Raw genomic sequence first — 5919 nt, 5'->3', positions numbered from 1 at the left:
TGTGAAGCCGAAGATGATCGAGGGGCGGCACGCAGCGCGCGGAGGTGTTTTAATAAGCAAAATCTCTGACGCTCCATGGCCAGAGGGTTCCTTCCCAAAGGTGTCCAGATTGTGCCAGCGGGAGTGGTTTTACATCACAGCTCCCCGAAGGGCCAAGTGGGTAGCTGCCCCCACCTTTCGCTCGGGCCCCCCACCGCAACTGATGTCATGGATCAGCAGGGGGCTGAGCTGGGGTCCAGCAAAGGACGTGCCAATACTGCGAAGCGGTATCCGAGATCTCTTTGAGAGAGATTTCAGTCTGGTTATGGTAGTGCAAGTTATGCTAGTTCATCGAGTCCAGCCTTGCAAACGACGGCCCCGCCGCATGTGGGAATTCAACCCGGAAGGACCATGTACAAATCGTTCTTCGGACCCCAAATGGAGTGTCCGGACACCACCGAGGATGTGGGTCTGAGATGCAACCGCCCCGCTGCTCAGGTAAGTAATCCCATGTCGAACCTATTGTCCTTTTATTCATCATGGCATCATTCTAAAGGGCCGCTCTTTGACCAGGACTGGATAACAAAGGCGATGATGATCAGCTGTTCGCCCCCCCTTCCTGAGGGCTTGGACAATCCAGTACTGGACAAGATGCTCAAGCCGGTGCCTTATTCAGTGCCCTCAAAGGAAGATGATGGGGGAATAGAGAGGATGAAAGCGGGCCTCACTCGCTACTTATTCCAGCCAGGGGAATGAGCGCCTCCACGGGGGAGGATAACCAAAGGGAAGAATCTAACATTCTCTCTCCCCGGGGAAGGAAGAGGACTACCTCTGAAGATCTGGAAACTAAGGTTTCCAAACGGGAGAAGAAATCTTCATCAGAGGGCCCTGCCTCGGAGGGTATTCTTGCCGCACAATGTCCGCGCGGGGATCAGCCCTCTACCGAGCTGTAAGTAATCGAAAAGTACTTAATAGTGGAAACATCCTACCTTACTTCCGAAGACAATAACCGATGCTTATAAATTTTAGTCCGGATCGTAGCCCTTCTCGACAGAGTTCGTCTTCTGGGGATCTTCTTCCGGAGATGATGGAGAGAAAAACGCCTCCCCCTGACACCCCGCCTCATGAAGCGGGTGACCTTGAAGTGTCATCGTGAAGGGTATCTCCAGATCCACTAAGGCCAGAGGATAACCCTTTGGCTACCCGGAATCCCCAGTATCCGGCTCCTAAGGAGAGCGACAGCGAGGGTCTGTACAGTGTGCGATCGGACGCGCTGAAGGATCTTCTGGGGCAAGCGGCCGTCTCGGAAGCGCATCGTACGCTAATGGGTACGGTAATTGAAAGGATTTCATCCACTGAAAGCGGTTTGCAGGAAGCCTTTATGAGTCTGCTGAAAGGCTTCGAGGTACATGAAATAGTGTATATTTTGATAGTACCGCATATGTTAGGTGTGCCCTGTGCAGATAGTAGCCCCTGAGACTCTGGTTGTCGTCGAGAACGGCGGCAACCTGAGGATCATATACCCAGGTAATAATTCGATTGCCTTATGTGCAGGTGGCTGAGGCTACGGTGGCTAGCCGAACTGATGGATTTACCGAGCTAAAGCGGCAACTTGATGCGGCCGATGCCGATATCGTGCTTGTCAACCAGCGGCTTGACGAGGCACAGGGTGAGTGATTTATCTGGTAATCGTCACATAATAAGAGGAGCATGATGCCAGTATCTTTAATATGTTGTGACTGCAGATGGAGCTGCCACCGTGGAGACCCTTCGGGCGGAGCTTGCCCGAGCCAAGGAGCAGGCAAGGAGTAGCAATGCGGCCACTCTAAAGGCGGTCGACGAGTTAAGGGCCGAATAGGCCGCGCATTGCGAGAGCAAGGAAAAAATAGCCAAGATGGTTGTAGAGTTAAAAGATGTCGCTGACCGTTACCAGCTTCTTGAAGAAGAAAACCAGGTGAAGGCGACGGACCTGGTGGCTGCCAAGGAAGCCTGCTCCAAAATTAGAGCGATGAAGGAGGAGCTGAATCAAGCTGCAGATATCGTGTCTGGGAAGCCCTTCTTGTTGCGGACTAAGTTCGGAGATCCGAAGTATGCTCCTCTGGACCGGCTATGGAGTTCTGCGGACGCCTACATGGATTTGGCTGCAAGTGCTGCTGATGCGGCCGAGTACTTCAAGGATCAGAAAGGTCTCGAAGTGGAAAAGCTATTCTGGTCACAGTTTCACACTCCAGTCCATCCGCTGATGTTGAATGAGCAAATGGCCAAGTGGGCCGAGCTCCATAGGTTGTCCGGACTTGCCATGAGGTCCGTTGTGGATCACCTGTGGCCGGGAGGGCCAAGGCCGAATAGCTACTTTAGTTTGGTGCAACAATTCCTTGGTGCTGTGCCACGCATCGATGCTGTAAAGAGATCGGTGTGCATAGAGGTTGCGCGGATGCCCTTTGCCCGTGTCAAGACATATTGGGCGGAGATGGAGGCCACCACTGTTGCGACACAGGGTTCGGCCGTAGGCCGAGTGGCTGCCGAGCACTACTTTGAAGAAGTTCTTGAAGGCGCTCGTTCGATAGAGGCTCAGTTCTCGAAGAATATTATGTTCTAGTGACATGTATTCCCATTGTAAAAACAATGTTTTATTGAATTATCAAGGCTGTGTTTATACTTTTGCCCGAAAGTACTATGATGCCTCCTGTGCGGCCGTTTATGTACATATGTATATAACCTGAAAGTTTGCAGTCGTCGGCTTCCGCCCCCACGCATATAATGCGGGGTTGTTCGCAGAAAATGCATATTCACACTTTCCAACGTCTTGGTCCATTAAGGAGGTGATAGCACAGCGAACGATGCAATCGGACTATATTGCTTTAAACTTTCACTTAGCCATAGGAGTTTGACGGTGGGGCTACTATATAGCCCTTGGTACTTTTGCGCTCGTCCGAATACAGGGCGCGTACGTACATGACCGGGAAACGGCCCTTCGTTAATGCGGAGGAATCCCGAAGATTCCGATGAGTCATCGAGTGGTTGACCACTCTCTCGCCATATCATGACAGTCAGTTTTCGGCTTTCTCTACTGAGGTGCTCATCCAAATGAACCAGGGCACAATTGAAGTAGTTCTCACAGTGCTACCTTAGCCGATATAACGGAACGTAAGGTACCAAAATGTGGGAGATGGGCAAACCCAACATGTGACCAAAGACATGATTCGGAGCTGATGCATATAGGGCCAAACTCGCGACGCCGAACACTCCCTAAGGTGTTCGGTCTTTATAACATATACCGGGCTAAAAATGCCCTTAATAAGAAACCCCATGTGTCCAAGTACGTGCAAAATCCTGACGTGGCCACATGCCAATAACGCCAGCATCCTTCTCAGTTGTGTGGAGTATCCGGAGGATGTGAGCAACAAGAGACAGTAAAAAAAGGTTTACGCAGGGTCTTAATCTAAAAAGAAACCTTTGGGCGGGTCCCTGCTACACGTCTACGCCTGTGTCTCCGTTGTGCCATGTCCTGGACGGGTGTAGCACGATTGTCGTCCGTAAAAGGAAAGAACTTAGGTGAAAGTTTCCGTGCCAAAAAGAAGAATTGGTTATTATCAATGAACTATCAAAATTCAAGAGAAGCCAAGTTGAGCTGGGATGGCCCTGATTACACGTGGGAAGCTCCTGGTATTGTTTATGAGGGTTTGATCATCAAACCAATCTCATGTATATATGATGGAACTCCGGATTCCTTTAATCGTGTTCGTGGTCTTGACGACCTGCCATTTTATCTGGTTGGTGAGGCCGTCTAGTTTCTTGCTATTAGAGCCGCCGCATCCTCTTCCGTATGTAAGGAATGTTCGGTATTTCCACTAACTGAGATGATGCCACGTGGACCAAGCATCTTAAGCTTGAGAAAAGCATAATGCGGTATTGCGTTAAAACGAGTGAAAGCCGTTCTTCCGAGTAGTGCTTGATAACTACTTCGGAATGGGGTGATGTGAAAAGTTAACCTTTTGCTTCGGAAGTTATCGGGAGAACCGAATACCACCTCTAGTAGTAGAGAGCCCGTACAGCAGGCCTCTTTGCCTGGTATTACTCCCTTGAAGGTAGTATTACTGTGGCGTATTTGTGTCGGGTCTATCCCCATTTTGCGGACTGTGTCCTGATATATCAGATTTAGATCACTGCCGCCGTCCATGAGGACTCGTGTGAAATGGTACCCATTTATTATAGGGTCTAATAACAAGGCTGTCGGTCCTTCATGCCGGACATTTGTCTCGTGATCCATACGATCAAAAGTGATCGGGCAGACCAACCAGGGGTTGAACCTAGGGGGGACAGGCTCTATGGCGCGTGTGCCTCTGAGTGCATGCTTGCTTCTCCTCTTTGTCACATGGATCACGTTTACTGTTTTATCCTCTGGTGGGAACTTTTTCTGTCCTCCAGCGCTTTGCTGGCGAGGTTCATCCTCGTCTTCGCTTCATGTCTCTTCCCCTTTGTGTTCGGCTTTTAGCTTACCGGCCTGCTTGAAGACCCAACATTCTCTGTGGGTATGATTTGCAGGTTTGTCTGGGGTGCCGTGAATCTGACAGAGTTTGTCAAGAATTTTGTTTAGGCTAGATTGTCCTTCTCTGCTGCCTTTGGAAGGCTTTTTCCGTTGACCTGGTCGGGAGCCCCTGAATCTGGTGTTTTACCGCCGTGTTATCTGGGCTACCTTATTTATTTCGATGCTTGTTTTTGTTGCGTCATGGTTTACCATTGCCATCCCTGACTTCGGATGTGCTTGGGTCGCTGGTGCTGCTACGGGCCAACCAGCTGTCCTCGCCCGCACAAAAGCGGGTCATGAGGCTTGTTAGGGCTGCCATTGTTCTCGGTTTTTCTTGGCCGAGGTGTCTGGCAAGCCATTCGTCTCAGACGCTGTTTTTAAAAGCGGCTAAGGCTTCGGCATCCGGACAGTCGATGATTTGGTTCTTCCTCGTGAGGAACCTGTTCTAAAGCTTTTGGGCGGACTCTCCGGACTGTTGGATTATATGACTTAAATTGTCTGCATCCGGAGGTCGGACATAAGTCCCTTGAGAATTGGCCCGAAAAGCGTCCTCGAGCTCCTCCCAATTTCCAATTGAGTTTTCGGGGAGGCTTTTCAGCCAGTGCCGAGCTGGCCCTTTAAGCTTGAGGGGCAAGTATTTAATGGCATGGAGATCTCGTCTCCACGAGCCATATGAATATGGAGGATAAAGTCCTCTATCCAGACTCCAGGGTCTATGGTCCCGTCGTATGCCTCTATGTTCACCGGTTTGAATCCCTCTAGGAATTCGTGATCCAGTACCTCATCCGCGAAACATAAGGGGTGTGCGGCACCCCTGTATTGGGATGTTCCATGGTGTTCGGACAGTTGTAGTATTTGGTGTTGGTTTTGTACCGTAGCGCGCTTCCTAGATCCATAGATGGATCTGGTCGCGCCAGATTTTTGACGCAAGTTCTCACGTAGACCGTGTGTTGACTTATGCGCGACTTTGCTAGCCTCTATATCGCGTTCACGAGGTGGTGGATCCGGCCGGTTGGCCGTATTATTCTTCGGCTGTATGGGCTCTAGGGCCTCATCGTCGAATTCCGATAATAGTTTGCACTTTGGATAGCTATTTTTATGGTAACTTCCACCATAATTTGTTACTTTGTTCCACCTGCTGTTGAGTGTATCTTGTGTGACCTTAAGCCTTTGCTTCTGTTTCTTCAGGCTCCTCGCTGCAGCAATAAGCCTTCTGCGGAGGTTCTCTTGCTCCAAGTGCGTTTCCGGGATGATGTGCATCTTCGTCCGGATTGTTTTCTTCCCCAGACGGGGTTTGATGAGGCTTATCCTTGGCGTCGTCGTGTTCGGACGTCGGATCCGTACTATGTTTGCAGTTTGCATCTTGATCGTGCTCTGCCACCGGGGTGGTGTAGTCGTCGTTTCTTCTAGAG

Source organism: Triticum aestivum, chromosome 1A (assembly GCF_018294505.1).
Source record: "Triticum aestivum cultivar Chinese Spring chromosome 1A, IWGSC CS RefSeq v2.1, whole genome shotgun sequence".
NCBI lineage: Eukaryota > Viridiplantae > Streptophyta > Magnoliopsida > Poales > Poaceae > Triticum > Triticum aestivum.
This window is presented reverse-complemented; position numbering follows the sequence as displayed.